The sequence below is a fragment of the Scyliorhinus torazame genome, chromosome 8 (assembly GCF_047496885.1).
Source record: "Scyliorhinus torazame isolate Kashiwa2021f chromosome 8, sScyTor2.1, whole genome shotgun sequence".
In the NCBI taxonomy this organism is placed as follows: domain Eukaryota; kingdom Metazoa; phylum Chordata; class Chondrichthyes; order Carcharhiniformes; family Scyliorhinidae; genus Scyliorhinus; species Scyliorhinus torazame.
In genome coordinates this window covers 153,257,965-153,275,534 of record NC_092714.1, presented here as the reverse complement: position 1 = coordinate 153,275,534, position 17,570 = coordinate 153,257,965, and the positions used below count along the sequence as shown (strand labels likewise).

The 17,570-nt window shown below is 50.0% G+C and overlaps 1 protein-coding gene and 1 pseudogene across 1 annotated transcript in view; one reads left to right on the top strand and one right to left on the bottom strand.

Moving 5' to 3' along the window:
• vwa8 (von Willebrand factor A domain containing 8) overlaps nt 1-17,570 on the bottom strand; it is a 625,928-nt gene that overhangs the window by 100,439 nt on the left and 507,919 nt on the right. The window lies entirely within an intron of this gene.
• On the top strand, nt 13,891-14,118 carry LOC140428918 (U2 spliceosomal RNA; annotated as a pseudogene).

Below are 17,570 nucleotides of genomic sequence, written 5' to 3'. Positions count from 1 at the left end.
AGTCTTTGAATATCTTTAAGGCAGAGCTCAATAGATTTGCGATTAGCAAGGGGGTGAAAGGTTATCGGGGGTTAGGCAGGGATGTGGGGCTGAGGTTAAATTAGATCAGCCATGATCTTATTGTCTGTTGGAGCAGGCTTGAGGGGCCTAATAGCCTTCTCCTGCTCCTAATTCGTGTGTTTATATGCTCGTACAAGCAGAGAGATTTCGGAAAGGAATGTCTGGTTAAAGCTCCAAGGAACTGAAGGCAAAGTTGCCAATAATGGAACAGTGAAAACTGCTCGAGGACAATGAATCTACAGCAGCTTCTTTTTGTAAAGCATGTTGAGTCGACCCGGTATTATTGATCGTGAACAAAATTATCCACTTTTACCAACTCAAAGTACTCTCCAGAACTGGTACAATGTGGCCAGTTATGTGCGACTCACTTTTAGAACTGTAAAGTTCAAGAACATGGGCGGGATTCTCCACTCCCACGCCGAAGTGGCCGCGCCGTCGTCAACGCCGTCGAGGCTCACAACGGCGCAGAACGGCCCCGGTCCCGACCGATTCAGGCCCTGACAATGGGCCAGGATCAGGGCCGCGTCATCTACACGCGCCGGGCCTTGTCGCCCGCGTAAAAGCAGCACCGCATAGATGACGCGGCCAGCGCCGTATAACGGGCGTCATCCGCGCATGCGTGGTTGTCGTCCTCTCTAAATCCGCCCCGCAAGAAGATGGGGGACGGATCTTGCGGGGCCGCGGAAGGAAGGAGGTCCTCCTTCAGAGAGGACGGCTCGACGATCAGTGGGCACCGATCGCGGGCCACCCCACATTCCAGGTGAAGCCTGGTGCAGGATCCCCCCTCGCCCCCCCACAGGCCGCCCCCCCAGCGTTCACGCATCGCCCACGACTGCAGCGACCAGGTGTGGACGGCGCCGGGGGGAACCCGCCGTTTTGGCCTGGCCGCTCGGCCCATCCGGGCCTCAGAATAGCGGGGGTGCCGGAGAATCGCCATTTTCGGTGTCTCCGGCCCGCGAAACTCGACCGGGCCGTTCCCGCCGCTTGGGAGAATCGCGGGAGGGCGTCGGACCGGCATCCCCGGACATTTTGGCGGCCCAGGCGATTCTCCCAACCTCCGTGGGAGTGGAGAATCGCGCCCATTATATTTAAATTAAATTAGCATACACTGTTATATATTTCAGAACTGCACAGAAAACAATAACAGTGATGAAAGCTTCAGGTAGGAGATTTAAAGGCAAATGCAAAGACTATGGGTGGGGTTTATTTTAGCTAAGGATGAAAAGAGGGGCTGAATAGGTGCTGTGCAAATAAGATGTGCGGTTGCGGTTTTGTAATGTGCAATTTTGGTCCTTTCTCAGTGTTACAAAGCTAATGTGCAGATTGGACAGGGCAAGCCCTTAATCCGTCTCCTTACTTGCTCCAAAAAACAATTCAAATTGAACCCAATTCATGATGCCCACAGGAGAGACATACTAGATCCAAGTGCCAAGAGCAGGCATTACACTTGGGGCGGGAGTCTCCGGCCTCCCAGCTACATGTTTCTTGCCGTTCACTCGCAGAGGGATTCTCTATTGTCGCTGCTGTCAATTGGAATTCCCATTGAAATCCGTGAGCGAGGATGAGCTGCCGGCAGGACCAGAGAATCCCGCCGCCAGCGAAAAGCCAGAGAATTCCTGCATAGATCTCAAGGTTGATCGTTGACTAACTGATTGAATTTTCCTGGAGGTGTGAAATCAAATATTTGCAGGTTTAGCAATCAAGCGCTGATTAGATAAACCTTCCATCGAGCAGTATATGTGGGATCCTTGCACCCGCTGCCACTGGAGATGTGCTCTGGTTGATTGACACTTGCAGTAGCATGTTGCAGGATGATTTGGGAGTAGAGGGATTGGATGGGGGGGGGGGGTCTCAGATGTGGAACCAGAGGTCCTGGTGAAAGAGGTCCTGAGAATGAGGGAGATTTTGCACCAACGTGGGACCAGGCTCCACCTTATCTATCTCATTCTCTTGCCTTCCTATCCTGCAGCAGTTTATGTTGCTCTCTGTGGTTTTATATCCTCCTCCAGATCCAGGGGGACCCTCAGCAAGATGCCCAATGACTAAACACTTTCTTTCTTCTGGTGACTTTTTTCTGGTTTCCAGTACAGTGGAATAGTACACTGGACTTTTCAAGAGAATTTCCTGAGTAGATGTTGCTCCAATGTTGATGAAGTCCTGACAAAGTGCTGCAGAAAGTCCCCCCATGTGCTTTAGCAACTGCAGCAGCAATGATCCTCAAATGACGAGATTCCGTTTCAGTAGCACTTGAAATCAACATCAAAGCTGTACTTTCTCCCAATCAGCTGTTTGCTGTTTGGAGGGGATGTTGAAGTGCTGGATGGCAAAATGCTCTGCCTTCTCATTAATAAGTGCTGCTACATATTTTTAAGTGACAATAATTTGGACACCTGTTCCTAGCACAACTCCTTAACCAAAGTGGTATCATGCACTAAACCTTGAACCATTATTGCAGCTTTATACCCTTCCTCGCCACCTCAGGGGCTGTGGGGGACATAAGAACATGAAATTGCCTCCCAAATTTCTATAGAACAACAACTTGCAGTTATATAGCACCATGAGAAGTTCATAGAATCCCTACAGTGCAGAAGGAGGCCATTCAGCCCATTGAGTCTGCACCAACCCTTCAAATGAGCACTCTACCCATGTCCATCCCGCCCTATCCCCATAACCTGTAACCTCACCTGCTCATCCCTGGACACGTGAGGGGCAATTTAGCATGGCCAATCCACCTAACCTACACATCTTTGGACTGTGGGATGAAACCGGAGCACCTGGAGGAAATCCATGCAGACACAGGGAGAAGGTACAAACGCCACACAGACAGTGACCTAAGGCAATAATTAAACCCGGGTCCCTGGCGCCTTGAGGCAGCAGTGATAAGCACTGTGCCATTCCAAGAGGCTTCCCAGTTTGATTAGACAGACAAGAAAATTGACACTGAACTGAAGATGGGGATATAAAGGGAACTAAAAGACTCCTTCCTCAAAGGGATAGGTTTTAAGTGCTATCTTAAAAGTGGAAAAAAAGTGGTGAGGCCAAGGGGATTACAGAATTTAGGTCCTAGATGGCTCAAGGCATGAGTGTCAATGGATATGGAGAGTGGCTGGAAAATGGAGTTGAAACCCCGGATCAGCCCTGATCGTATTGAATGGAGGGGCAGCCAACAACGTCTCTACTTCCTACGGAAGCTAAAGAAATTTGGCATGTCTGCATCGACTCTCACAAGTGTCTACAGATGTGCCATAGAGAGCATCCTATCCGGCTGCATCACAGCTTGGTATGGCAACTGCTCAGCCCAAGATCGCAAGGAACTGCAGAGTGTAGTGAACTCAGCCCAACACATCACCCAAGCTTCCCATCCTTCCATTGATTCTGTATGACACCTCCCGCTGCCTCAGGAAGGCAGACAACAATGTCAGAGACCCCTCACTCCCTGGCTTTGCCCTCTTCCATCAGGCAGAAGATACAGAAGTCTGAAGACCCGTACATCCAGACACAGGAACAGCTTCTTCCCCACAGCTACTAGACTCCTCAACGACTCTCCCTTGGACTGATCTGTTCCCTGTAAGAACACTATTCACGGTGCCCTAAGTTGCTCTTGCTCATGTATTTGCTTTGTTTGGCCCTTGTTCTGCACTGCAACCAATCACAATTTGTTGATGTACCATTTGTCAATGTACTCTGTTGATTGTCTACTATGTACGTACTGTGTACGTTCCCTTGGCCGCAGAAAAATACTTTTCACTGTACTTTGGTACATGTGACAATAAATAACAATCAATCAATGTGCTCCCAATTTTTGTGTTCTTGTGGTTTTAATGAGAGTTTTAATGAGAGGGATAATTCTGGCAGATTCGAAATTCAAAAAGGTAATACCTGATGCTAGGCTGGATTTACGCCCCCACCCTCCTCGGCACGTTTTCAGCAAGTGAGGGCAGTAGCCTTTAAAAATGAGAGGTGGGTAGCTCGATGCCTTATTGCCCACCTCTGACGGTCCTCATAATACAAGGGATGGGTAAGGTATCCATTAGCCCATCTGCCCTTAGGGAACTCAATCCTCCTCCAATGCCATAACATTCTGGGGGGGACGGGGACGGGGGGGGACACTGATGGGGGGGTGGCCAGGGGGTGTGCTGTGGGGTCACGGATGGTGGGTTGGGACCGCGCACGGCCGGCGCCATGTTGTATGGCGCGACCGCTGCAGGTCGTCAGCCGTGCGCATGCACGGTCAGGGACCCGGCCATTTCCGGTGCGGGAGCCGGGAGTTTCACCCAGCGCCGGTGCTAGCCCCTTACCGCTCCCGGAATCGGTGAGGGTTTCAAGCAGAAATTTGGGTCGTAAAAGAGCACACATGCTCCGTTGGCATCAACACTTAGTCGCTGAAACGGAGAATCCAGCCCGATTTCTCTTTCACCAAACAATATTACCTGCGTCTGATTACCTTGAACATATCCTAATGCTCTGCTAAAACCACTTTAATATCAGCTTCGAACATTTTATCTGTGACAGATGTTAGGCTAACAGGCCTGTGGTTTCCCACTTTCTGTCATCCTCCCTTTTTGAATAATGGAGTTACATTTGCCATGTTCCAATCAAATGGAACCTTTCCCGAATCTAGGGAGTTTTGGAAAATTGAAACCAATGCATCATCTATCTCACTAGTCATTTCTTTTAAGACCTGAGGGTGAAGTGCATCAGGATCCGGGCAATTGCCAGCCCGCAACACCAACAATTTACTCAATACCACCTCTCTGGTGAGTGTAATTTTCCTGAGTTCCTCCCTCCAATCCATTTCCTGATCTATAGCTACTTCAGGGATGTTACCAGTATCCTCTATAGCAGGGCTTCCTAAACTGGGTTCTGTTGGATATATCCAGGCGTTTTGCAGTAGGTCTGGCAGATGTATAAAATTTGAAAAATGCTATGAAACTGCTGGTCTAATCAGAGACTGGTTTCTCCCTGAATTGGCTGCTGATAGGCTTGCTAGTGAGCCAATGAGCACTCAGTGACAAGCCAGTCTCTGATTGGGCAAATTGGAAACAGCGGGAAAGTAAGTCTTCAAAGGTCCAGACCAGGGGGCGAGATTCTCCGACCCCCCGCCGGGTCGCAGAATCGCCGGGGGCTGGCATGAATCCCGCCCCCGCCGGTTGCCGAATTCTCCGGCACCGGATATTCGGCGGGGGCGTGAATCGCGCCACGCCAGTTGGTGCCCCCCCCACCCCCCGCGCGATTCTCCGTCCTGGATGGGCCGAAGTCCCGCCACTAAAATGCCTGTCCCGCCGGCGTAGATTAAACCACCTACCTTACCGGCGGGACAAGGCGGCGCGGGGCGATCTGGCCCCGGGGGGGGGGGGGGGGTGCCCCCACGGTGGCCTGGCCCGCGATCGGGGCCCACCGATCGGCGGGCGGGCCTGTGCCGTGGGGGCACTCTCCCCTTCCGCCTTCGCCACGGTCTCCACCTGGCGGAGGCGGAAGAGACTCCCTCCACTGCGCATGTGCGGGAATGCCGTCAGCGGCCGCTAATGCTCCTGCGCATGCGCCGCCCGGAGATGTCATTTCCGCGCCAGCTGGTGGGGCATCAAAGGCCTTTTCCGCCAGCTGGCGGGGCGGAAATTCGTCCGGCGCGGGCCTAGCCCCTTAAGGTTGGGGCTCGGCCCCCAAAGATGCGGAGCATTCCGCACCTTTGGGGCGGCGCGATGCCCGACTGATTTGCTCCGTTTTGGGCGCCAGTCGGCGGACATCGCGCCGATACCGGAGAATTTCGCCCAGGGTGAGAGGGAGGGACTGAGCAGACAGCGGAGCGAGGGAGGCAACGTACTTGAGGCGGGAGAGGAAGTGGCCATGGAGCGAGGGAGAGAGAGATGAGAGTGTGTGTGTGAATGTGTGTGTGAGTGAGAGGGAAGTGAATGTGAATGTGAGCAGGGTGTGCATGTGCCAGAGAGAGAGAGACTGATATGAGGATCCAGCTCTCCAGCAGCACTCATAATAGTAAACAACTTTGTGAACAAAAGCAGCATCATTCCTTCCATTAAAAATTACAGAGGTAAGACTTAAGTACTTCCTTGAATGAGGGATGTTTTTAATTATAATAAATGTATACACAAGAAATCAAAAATTTCTGTATGTATTTGCCTATTGCACAAAAACAATCAATTTATTGCAGTTTAACTCTTCAACATAATGAAAGTGTTTCTCAGGGGCTCTTGGGAGGTCAAAAGACAGGTCTTCCACCTGTCTTTGCACAATGATATGCTTTCTCTTTAAGTTTGGTAATATCCACAGATGGTGGGTCCTCAGCTTGGGACGTCAATTCGGGATGTAATGCTGGCTTGGCCAGCAATGCCTGTATCCCGTAAATGAATTTTAAAAATACATTTTTGTTAAGGACACAAGTTGTTTGAAGTGCTACAGTGAACCGATGAGGCATCCTGGCTTTCATTCTTTATATGATAAATATTTTAATCTCGTGAAACCGGTGTGTTTTCTTTCACTTCTAATAATTTACTTCCTAATAATTCCTTTTTAAAAAAATATGTCTTTATTCAGAATTTTTTCAACAATATTTTCCACCTTACAAACAACCCCCCCCCCCCCCCCCCCCCCACTCAACCGTAACAAAGAAAAGAAAGAGAACTCACGTGGCAAGACATGAACATGGCAAGTCAATACGATATAGAAATTTGTACATTGGATTCTTCCCGTACATGTCAGTTTCCGGATCATTCATGTGTTTTCTTGCTCAAATGCCCCCCAGAGAAACCCCCCTACCCCCTCCCTCCCATCCCTCCCTCCCCTCCTTCGCCGGGCTACTAGGGACGCAAAGGCCAGAATGCCGGGCTCTTTCGCCTCCTGCACTCCCGACTCGTCCACTACTCCAAATAGTGCTAGCCCCCAGCTTGGCTTGACCCGGACTTTAACCACCTTAGATATTGTTCCCGCCACTCCCCTCCAGAACCCCTCCAGTGCCGGGCATGACCAACATATGGGCATGGTTCGCCGGACTTCCTGAGCACCTCCCACATCTGTCCTCCACCCCAAAGAACCTACTCAGCTTCGCCCCCGTCATATGTGCTCTATGAACCATCTTAAATTGTATCAGGCTAAACCTGGCACACGAGGAAGAGGAATTAACCCTACTTAGGGCATCAGCCCATAGCCCCTCCTCAATCTCCTCCCCCAACTCCACCTCCCATTTACCCTTCAGCTCCTCTACCAAAGCCTCCCCCTCTTCTTTCATCTCCTGGTATATCGCCGACACCTTGCCCTCTCCGACCCATACGCCTGAAATCACCCCATCTTGACTCCCCTGTGCCGGCAGTAGCGGAAATTCCCTCACCTGCCGCCTCACAAACGCCCTCACTTGCATGTACCTGAAAGCGTTTCCCGGGGGTAGCCCAAACTTCTCCTCCAGCGCCCCTCAGCTCGCAAACGTCCCATCAATGAACAGGTCCCCCATTCTTCTAATCCCTGCCCGATGCCAGCTCTGAAACCCCCCGTCCATCCCTCCTGGGACAAACCGATGGTTGTCTCTGATTGGGGACCACACCGAGGCTCCCGTCGCACCCCTGTGCCGTCTCCACTGCCCCCAGATCTTTAGCGTTGCCGCCACCACCGGGCTCGTGGTGTACCTTGTCACGAGAGCAGCAGCGGTGCCGTCACCAGCGCCCCCAGGCTCGTTCCCTTGCAGGACGCCATCTCCAACCTCTTCCACGCCACCCCGTCTCCCTCCATCACCCACTTACGGATCATTGCCACATTGGCTGCCCAATAGTAACCAGCCAAATTCGGCAACGCCAACCCTCCTCTATCTCTGCTACGCTCCAGGAACCCCCTCCTTACCCGCGGGGTCTTGCTCGCCCACACAAATCCCATAATGCTCCTGCTTACCCTCTTAAAAAAGGCCTTAGTAATCACAATTGGGAGGCATTGGAATACAAAAAGAAATCTTGGGAGGACCATCATTTTAACCGACTGTACCCTACCCGCCAACGAGAGTGGCAACATCTCCCAATTTTAAAATCCTCCTCCATCTGTTCCACCAACCGCGTCAAATTAAGTTTGTGCAGTGCCCCCCAGCTCCTAGCTACCTGAATCCCCAAGTATCGAAAGCTCCTTTCCGCCCTCCTCAACGGTAGGTCGTCTATCCCTCTTCCCTGGTCCCCCGGATGAATCACAAAGAGGTCACTCTTTCCCACATTGAGCTTATAGCCCGAAAAATCTCCAAACTCCCGTAGGATCTGCATTACCTCCACCATCCCCTCCACTGGGTCCGTCACATACAGCAACAGGTCGTCTGCGTACAGCGACACTCGATGTTCCTCTCCCCCTCGAACCACCCCCTTCCATTTCCCCGACTCCCTTAACGCCATGGCCAAAGGTTCAATTGCTAATGCAAACAGCAGAGGGGACAGGGGGCACCCCTGCCTCGTCCCTCGAAACAGCCAAAAATACCCCGACCTCCGCCGGTTCGTGACCACACTCGCCACCGGGGCTTTATACAGGAGCTTAACCCAACTAATAAACCCTCCCCCGAACCCAAACCTCCTCAACACTTCCCAGAGATACTCCCACTCTACCCGATCAAAGGCCTTCTCCGCGCCCATGGCTGTCACTATCTCCGCTTCTCCCTCCACCGATGGCATCATTATCACATTTAGGAGCCTTCGCACATTAGTATTTAACTGCCTACCCTTTACGAATCCCGTCTGGTCCTCGTGAATCACCCCCGGGACACAGTCCTCAATATTCGTGGCCAACATTTTTGCCAGCAACTTGGCATCTACATTAAGGAGCGAGATCGGTCTATATGACCCACATTGCATTGAGTCCTTCTCCCGCTTCAAGATCAAAGAGATCGTCGCCTCCGACATTGCTTCATTGAAGGTCCTTACCAGCAACGGGGCTAACAGGTCTACATACTTCCTATAAAACTCCACCGGGAACCCATCCGGCCCCGTGGCCTTCCCTACCTGCATGCTCCCCAGTCCTTTAACCAGCTCCTCCACCCCAATTGGTGCCCCCAAACCAGCCACCTCCTGCTCCTCCACCCTTGGGAACCTCAATTGGTCCAAGAATCGCCGCATCCCCTCTTTTCCCCCTGGGGGCTGGGACCTATACAGTTCCTCGTAAAAGGCCTTAAAAACCTCATTCACTTTCCCCGCACCGTAGTTCCCCTGCCATCGTTGACTCCGCCTATTTCCCTCGCTGCCATCCTCTTACGGAGCTGATGTGCCAGCATCCGGCTCGCCTTCGCCCCATATTCATATATCGCCCCCTGTGCCTTCTGCCACTGTGCCTCTGCCTTCCCTGTGGTCAACAGGTCGAACTCCGTCTGGAGGCTTCGTCTCTCCCTGAGTAGTCCCTCATCAGGAGCCTCTGCATAGCTCCTGTCCACCCTTAAAATCTCCCCCACTAACCTCTCCCTTTCCCTGCCCTCTCTCTTCACCCTATGAGCCCTGATGGAGATTAACTCTCCCCTGACCACCGCCTTCAGCGCCTCCCATACTACTCCCACCGGCACCTCCCCATTGTCGTTGGCCTCCAGATACCTTTCAATACACCCCCGCACCCTCCCACACACTTCCTCGTCTGCCAGCAGTCCCACATCCAACCTCCACAGCGGGCGTTGGTCCCTCTCCTCCCCCAGCTCTAACTCCACCCAATGTGGCATGGTCTGAAATGGCTATGGCCAAATACTCCGTTCCCTCTACCTTCGGGATCAATGCCCTGCCCAGAACAAAAAAATCTATTCGGGAGAAGGCCTTATGTACGTGGGAGAAAAAAGAAAATTCTCTGGCCAAAGGCCTGGCAAATCTCCATGGATCTACTCCCCCCATCTGGTCCATAAACCCCCTAAGCACCTTGGCCGCAGCCGGCCTCTTCCCCGTCCTGGATCTGGAGCGATCTAATGCTGGGTCCAGCACTGTGTTAAAATCCCCACCCATTATCAAGCTCCCTACCTCCAGGTCTGGAATACGCCCCAACATCCGTTTCATGAATCCAGCATCGTCCCAGTTCGGGGCATATACATTCACCAGTACCACCTCCGTCCCCTGCAACCTACCACTCACCATCACGTATCGGCCTCCCTTATCCGCTACTATGTTCTTGGCCTCAAACGACACCCGCTTTCCCACCAGTATTGCCACCCCTCTATTCTTCGCATCCAGCCCCGAATGGAACACCTGTCCCACCCATCCCTTCCTTAACCTGACCTGGTCTGCCACCTTCAGATGTGTCTCCTGAAGCATGGCCACGTTTGCCTTCAGTCCCTTTAGGTGCGCGAACACTCGGGCCCTCTTAACCGGCCAATTTAGGCCTCTCACATTCCACGTGATCAGCCGGATTGGGGGGTTACCCCCGCCCCCCCCGGCCATCTCCTATCTTAGGCCAGTCCCGTGCTCGCGCCTCCCACACCCTCCAGTCCCCCAGGCGGGGAACCCCCGCCCCGACCACCTCTTCCATTTTCAGTTCCCCTTCGGACAGTGCAGCAGCAACCCTACAATCCCCCCCCCCCCCCCCCCCACCCCGCTAGATCCACATCTAGCTCTTTTGCTCCCCCCATATTACTTCTGAGAGTCAGCTGACTTCTGCTGACCCCGGCTTCCCCCGCCTTCCCGTTGATCTCCCCCGTGTGGGAGTCTCTCCTCCTCCTTGCCTTCCTCCACCCCCCCCCCTTTTGGCGCGGGAAAAAGCCCGTGCTTTCCTGAACCAGCCCCGCCCCCTGTCGCGCAGCTCCTGTTGCAGCCATTATCCCAGCTCCCTCATCCCGAGTCTCACCTCCCTCCAGCACCGACGCCCACATTCCCCATCATCATCATCTCGTCTATAGAAAAGAAAAAAAGGGAAATTTTAGGGATTTGAACCAGAACTCTACCCACATCCCCATCCATCATCCCACCCATGAATTATTCTTTACCCATATTTACACCCCCATATACAACCAACATCTCCCCCCACAACCACATCCCCTCAGTTCGAGTCCAGTTTTTCCTTCTGAATAAAGGTCCAAGCCTCTTCTGGCGTTTCAAAATAATGGTGTCGGTCCTGATAAGTGACCCACAGTCGCACAGGCTGCAGCATGCCGAACCTGACTCTTTTTTTATGCAGCACCGCCTTGACCCGATTGAAGCCAGCTCTCCTCCTTGCCACCTCCGCGCTCCAATCCTGGTAAACTCGGATCACCGCGTTCTCCCATCTACTGCTCTGCACCTTCTTGGCCCATCTCAGCACACTTTCTTTGTCCGCGAAGTGATGGAACCTTGCCACTATCGCCCTTGGCGGCTCATCAGCCTTGGGTCTCCTCGCCAGGACCCGGTGAGCCCCTTCCAGCTCCAGGGGGGTCGGAGAGGCCTCCGCTCCCATCAGCGCCTGGAGCATCGTACTCACATACGCCCCGGCAACAGCTCCCTCCACTCCTTCGGGAAGACCCAGAATCCGGAGGTTCTTCCTCCTCGACCTGTTCTCCAGGACCTCAATTCTCTCAGCCCACCTCCTGTGCACCGCCTCGTGCGCCTCCATTTTTACCGCCAGGCCCAGGATCTCGTCCTCATTGTCATTCATTTTATCTTTTACCTCACGAAGCTCCACCGCCTGGGTCTTCTTCAGCCCCTCGATCGGCAACAGCATTGGCGCCAGCACCTCCTTTTTCAGCTCCTCCACACAGCACTTAAGGAACTCCTGCTGGTCCGGCCCCCATGCTGCTCGCTCTCCGCCATCTTGCTTTTTCCCCCTCGATTTTGCCGCTGCTCCAGAGCCTCTTTTTTCGCCGCTGATCTCGGCCGTATATCGGAAGGGGGGACCTTACTGCACCTTCCCACACGGGATCAATTCAAAAAAGTTTCGTTGGGGCTCCTCTGGAGAGCCCGAAAGTCCGTTGTCGCGGGAGCTGCCGAAACGTGCGGCTTAGCTCCGCATCACCGCAACGGGAAGTCCTTCCTAATAATTCCTGACTTATTGTCTGAGGTACATTGTCTGTCAGAGGGCTATTTGTTTCTCAGCTCAAAATGTAAGGAGTTTACAATGGCAATCTTATGAGTAAACTAAAAAGGGCCTGCATTTAACTAGCGCCCAAGTGCCTTGCAATCAATGAATGACTTTTTAAATATAATCCGTGTAAAATATGTGGCAGTCTATTTGTGCACAGCAAGGCTCTAAAAGCAGAAATGTGACAATGACTTTAGAAGCTGTTTTAGTGATGGTGGAGGAGGAATAAAAGAGAGCAATGGTAAAAGTGATGCAGAAAAATTCCAAGGTGCTTCACTTCATGAGCTATGTTGGAACTGCTGTGTCAATGTTGAAAGGCAATCGATCTGAAACTTTGAATCAGAGGATGCTTTAGTTCCATATTCTCTTAAAATAACTTTAACTGATTGCTGTGGCCTGGACACCTTGTAGTGATCCCGTATTTCCACAAAGAAAGGGTGGTAGACCACGCCAGATTCTGTTCGTTAAACAATCTTAATGGGAGTTTATTATGCTCGGAATAAATCAGGAAGTGAGGGCACCACCATTCCCTTAGCCGCTAATTTGGGTCCAACGGGTGATATTCCAAAGGACACACCCTTGGCTGTGTATTTCTGAGGATGTGGCCTTGATGTGTGGCCTGAATCCTGGCCAGAAAAGGAGCTCCTGGGACCATTGTATGCTTGCAAGATTATTTTGTGCAGCTGCTCTGGTAGACCAGAGAACAGCTACGGGCAGCAACCGCTCAGGACAGGGGAAAGACAAGTACTGCAGCTGGATGCAGAACGTTCTGGAAAAATAAGAACTGTCTACAATCTGACCCATGGTAAAGCCCCTTTTCAAATACTTGTCTTATAGAAGATCACTATGGAGAATGCCTGTGACTATCTGTCTCTTTGCATGACCAGACGCTTTTTCTGTCCCAGCATCAGGAAGGAAAATGGTGGTTTATGGGTTGGGGAAGGTGGTATGGACAGGTACACACCAACACCAATTTTCCCCTCACTATCTGTCCATCTTATTCCCCCCCCCCCCCCCCCCCCCACAGTACTGTTACCACCTTTCTGTTGTGCTATTAAATGAAGCCCAGACTGCCTGTTCTGGAGGATGTGAAAATCCAATGGCAGGCACCCAAATAACAGTGGAGAATTTTCACAATTCCCTGGGTAAGATTTGTATGACCAAAAAAGATTAGATGCTCACTGATCTTACTTGCTCTTGATGGGATCTTGCTGCGTATAATTTAACTCATGCGTTTACCAACAAAATAACAGTGACCCTTTAAGATTTCCTTTTGTCATCATGTGTTTGGGACTGTGGTGAGATGCCAGATAAATGTGAGCTTGGAGCCCAAAAGCTCAGCAAGCTTGATGTTTGGTAACGTGGAGCGAGTACAGAAATGGCTTTACTTCCCACTATTTTGTTTTGCCTACAGGATGAGCCTGAGGGTAAAATAAAACCACAAATATGTTGGAAGATGGCTGGACATGGGTTTGTGTAACTCTGCCCTAGAGACTGCCAAAAGCTCTGCAAACTTGTCAGAAGTTAATTTCATTAGCTTCAAATACTCCATTAAATCACAACTAATGAATAAGAGTCACCAATTTTTATTTATTATAGAGTTATTTTCTCTTAGTGCTTCACTGCATAACAAACAAGGATCATTCTGAAGTGAATTCACTAGCTCACAATCCAATTGCACATCACACGCAATCAGTGACATCCTGGTTTGCTGAAAGTATAGATTGAATGACTGGGGGAACAGAATTTCTTTCTGATGGTGCAAATCAAAGAATGGGCAACCATGATAGTGGAGTGGACGATCATGATAGTGGGTCATGCTGATAGCATTACGCTATGATAGTAGCTTCTCGGCCTTTTGGCTAAGATCAAGCTGAGGATTAGGCATGAGATCAGGTGTAATGCCTGTTCTTGACAGCTTGGATAGAGTGTGTCTCTTTCGTGGGGACCATGAATTGAATAAAAAATTGAATTTGAATTGTTTTTTGGAGCAAGCAAGGAAATGGATTAAGGGCTTGCCCTGCCCATTCTGCACATTGGCTTATTACCTCTGAGACAGGAATAACTTTTTTAAAAATCAGTTTGATAATGTAGAGGGCAAGGCTAATCACGTCAAGGGCAAGATTGATAGTACAGAGGGTCATGTTAATAGTGTAGAGGATCATATTAATAGTGTGGGATTTCATATTGATAGTTAAAGGCTCATGTTAATATTGTAGAGTTAAGTATTTACATTGTGAGGAATTAGTTTTTTTAAATATACTTCGATATGCTCATTGCTATTTCAAAAATTTTAAAACTGAACAAAGACCTTTAAAATAACTGAAACCATCTACCTGTGACCCCTGGTCAAAAGATGTTATTTGGCAGTTTTAGAAAAACTCATACCTCGTTATCTCTGAGGAGCCACTGATGACCCCCTGTGAACTGCACATCACAACTTCAAAGAGAACTATAAAAAGGCCATCTGCATTTACCAACCTGGCTAGCGAGTAGGAGATGGATCGTCTGCTAAGGCAAGGCCCGCAACCTTCCTTCCAATTCATAATGACTGAGACATTTAAGTTGTTGGAATCCAGACAATAAATACACATCCTTTGTCAAAGATGGTGCAGAAGTGAGAGTCATTTAACATGGGCCTCGGGCTTGTGGAACAAGTAATGTTGCCTTGCTGAACTGAAAGTCTCAGTGTGGTATTTACCATCTAACTTGCAATCTCAGTCAAGGAGCATGTGGGAGGGCTTTTTCAGTCTGCATGAAGTGACCTGTAAGCAAGACCTGTTTTACGAGAGCTCCTGTTTCCATATTTATTAAATTTCATTATTTATTTCTATAAAGAAGTTCCTTAATTTAAACAGCGCATTCAACTACCTGGTTTGTGTTCTTAAGTTACACATATTTTGGTGACAAGGAGAAAACGGCAAGAAAATTAAACAAAGTTTTTTGATGTTCAGCCTGGCAATGTGAGATTGCATTCAGTGAGTAGCTAGTTTTTATTGTGCGTGCTGTAGCCACCTAAAATGGCTGATTCCCGATTAATTTGGCCAAAACCCGATGTAAAATGGCTAACCGAAAAGGCTGATGGGAAAAGCAGATAACAGGGCACAAACGGACAGCTGCAGACAGAATAGCGTATTCGGGTCTGGGGAAGTCGGCCCAGATCGAAACCTGCAACCATTAGCAGCACATCAACACAGACATCTGCAGTTTAATCGGCTATCCCCAGGAACAATTGCAACATATTAGCAATTGAATGCCGATCCGACTTCTCGGCGCCAGCAGTGGCCAAGACAAAGAAAGGTGAACGACCACCCCCCGATCAAGGAATCGCCCCATTATTGGAGCATATCGAACCCAGTGATTGGGAACAAGTCCAATCACTTGAGAGCAGGGTCAAGGTCCGCCCCGAGAGGCGGGAAGCCCCTGGGACCTATAAAGATAGGGGCTAAGTTCAGATCGACCCTTCTCTCCCTTCTTCTCCTGCTCGCAGCCTTCGTAAGAACCATCGACCAGCAACCGTAAGTTTGACTCCAGCGATCGCTACTCGATAGAGACTCCTAGCCATCGACCTGTATCAGCCTTTTGAATCCCGCAGGCCAGACCCAATTCGATAAGCCATTTGTTTCCCTGACCTGGTGGACCATTCCCAAAAGTTAAGTATTGGCCAGTAGTGGTAGGTAGTAGTCTAGAAAGTAGGATTATTGTGTAAGTATTTATTGCTGTACATAATAAATGACCGTTGATTTTAATCTTACTAAGCGGTGTGCTGTCTTATTAATCATAACTAGAGCTTGAACCACATGGCGGTATCCGAAAGATACCTGGCGACTCGTGAGCAAAGGTGACATAATTAGAGCTAATAATGCATTCAAACGAATTCCAAGTGAGCAGCACCACGGTTATGATGGGGGCGGCCAGTGAGTTTGGTGAGAAGCGAGGAGTGGGCCGAATACTGCATTTCTTTTTAGTAAATGAGGCAAACAGCACTCCTCGATTCTCCTGAGCATGTGTGGGATGAAGACTTAAAAGTTGATGAGGAATCTGCTAACGCCATGGACCTCAGGGGAGATTTCATTTGCAGTTTTTGTTGCTCTGGTCCAGAATCACCATAACCCGAAGCCCTCAGTGATTGTTCAAAGATTCAAAATCATAGCCATTTTCAAAAAACAGGTCAATTGGTAGCCAATTGGTAACTAATTGGGCCAGCTTTTAGAACACTCGGATTTTGAGCAGTTGCTTGGAAATAGGCTGGTCTGCAGCATTAACAAGGACTGCATTCAGCATCGATTGTTGGGTGAATTCACACTGACTTGAAGAAGGCTCTGGAAATTTCTCAGAGCATGGAAATCGCTGCCAGCAATGCGAGACAGATTCAGCAGGGTAATAGTGGTTCCCAGGGTACACCAAGTACAGAAAGAGGCTGCAAGCCGAAAGTGAAAGCAGTGGAGTGTTTTAGTGTGGAGGGCCACATTATGTTAATCAGTGCAAATTTCTGGACATTGTTTGTCACCGATGCAACAAGAAGGAGCATTTAGCAAATAAATGCAGGGGTGTGAAGGGTAAGGCGAAGGTTGATCAAAAATGTTTAAATTCGAGGAAGCCTCAAGCAGCTTGCACCATGTGGACAGCTTAGAGCAGGCAGAGGAGGACACTTGCAACATTTGCAATGTGAATGAGGCAGAACCTATTTTTACTACAGTGGTGGTTGATGGTAAGAAGGTCAATATGGAGGTGGACACACGGGCCTCCACATCTGTAATTTCGGAAGAGACCTACAAGTCGACGTGGGACTCTCACCGAGTGCCAGCCCATACACTGGCAGAGGTTAATCTTCAGGTGTACATCGGAGAGTCCATTCCTTTGCTCGGTGTGTTGGAAGTCCAAGGGTACGCATTCCTGTGGTCAAAGGGGCCAAGTTTGCTCGGGGGGGGACTGGTTCAGCAAAATTCTATTGAAGTGGGGCGAGATCAAGCAGACGAGGGTGACCAACGATGTTGTCAAGAAGTATCCGGGTGTGTTCAAGGAGGAACTGGTACTACTGTGAAGGCTACTCCTCACTTTTTCAAGCCTAGGACAGTGCCCTCTGCCATGAGAAGGAAAGTGGAGGAAGAGTTGGAATGCCTGCAAAGGCGATGAATCATTGAGCCTATTCAGTTTTCTCGTTGGGCAGTTCCAATCATTCCTGTCCTTGAAAATGATGGAACAAAATCTCTGGATTTGCTTCATCCAGATCTCAGAGCAAAAGTGAGCAGGAGATGAGAGGAGCAAAAAAAGGGACATGACTACCAAGCCAAAGAAAGTCAGTTCAAACCGGATGATCAAGTTGACATTTGGAACTTTTGTAGTAACCAATGGTGGTTACGAGGGATAATTTTAAACCAAAGTGGTCCAGTATCTTGGGTCGTGACATTGCAACAAGAAAGAGTTGTTGACAGACACCAAGACCATATTCATTTACGTCATGATTCAGAGTCAGGAAAAGTTTCAGAGTTGGCAGCCATTACAGGTAATATGGCAGAAGG